Source organism: Hipposideros armiger, unplaced genomic scaffold (assembly GCF_001890085.2).
Source record: "Hipposideros armiger isolate ML-2016 unplaced genomic scaffold, ASM189008v1 scaffold_257, whole genome shotgun sequence".
In the NCBI taxonomy this organism is placed as follows: domain Eukaryota; kingdom Metazoa; phylum Chordata; class Mammalia; order Chiroptera; family Hipposideridae; genus Hipposideros; species Hipposideros armiger.
In genome coordinates this window covers 2,013,509-2,014,741 of record NW_017731607.1, presented here as the reverse complement: position 1 = coordinate 2,014,741, position 1,233 = coordinate 2,013,509, and positions in this window count along the sequence as shown.

The following is a 1,233-nucleotide window of genomic DNA, read 5'->3' as shown; positions in this document are numbered from 1 at the left end:
AAGTATTCCAGAAGACTTTTGACCATTTAAATTCTCCTCTGTAAAACTAAATCCCCCTTACCATTCACCACACATTTAAGAACATATTTTCCATTCTCTTGGGAATAAGTAGAAATTATATATTATGACTGTTAAATATTATTCATACGTACATCTTTCTCAAAAGGACAAAGTTTTCATTGTTTTAACAAATGGAACATTAATGCATTTAAAATTCTTGTCCAAAATCTCTATTCAAAAATTGTGACAGTTTTTTTTTTAATACTACTACTAAAAAAGAGAGCGAGGGAGACTAATTATAATTGAAAGCTACCACAGTAGAAAAGAGACAACACAAATTGTATGCATCTTAAAGTGATTTTACTAAAAAAGGCAAGCTAGGGAGACAATGGGATTTCAACAGAGAGTCTGCGTGAACATAGATCACAAAGTACTGGAGACTACAGAGAATAAGTAGATGAGAAATTTCCAGCAATGTGCAATGGAATCTCATTTCTCCAATAAACCCACTAAGCAACTATGAGAAGAAGAGTTGTCTTTAAACGCATGTTAAGTCCAATGGAAACTCAATGTCAGAATTGGGCAGTCAAATGAGACCTTCCCCCTCACCCTGATCCTTTCTTTGCCCCTTCCTCCAACTCCCAGTTGTACTCTGAAGAGTAAGAAAGCATAGCAAGTTAAGTGGAGAGGAAGGTAGAAGAGGGGTGGTAGAATGACCCTATTTAAAACTAGAACTTCCATGTTCCAGGAACCACCTTAGAACCTATGCCAAACAGGATGAGTGGTCACCTTTCAGTGTACCTAAGTCAAGGGTTCTTGTTTCTTCAAGTTTCTTTCCTTCAGTTTGCATAAGCTTGGAGAGAGGAGGAGCCTTGACTTTGAATGATGTTAGACATGTTTTTAACTCAAGGAGACAAGGGGAAACTAGCCGATGAAGTATATTTGTAGGAACAGATTTAAGGACAAACCAAGTTGCTCTATGAGAGGGTGACTTTTTCAATGTACCCACTGCATAAAGTACTATTCTTTGCACTTCAAATTTAACGCACTTGGAATTGATATTTATCTATCATGTGAGGTAATAAAAGATTTTTTTCCAATGTGAGCATCCATTTATTGAATAATTTATACTTTGTCCACTAATTGCAATTCCATTTCTGTCATTTAATAAATTTCCATGTATATGAAAGTCTGTTAATAAACTGTATACTCGATGGCACCAATATCATTCTA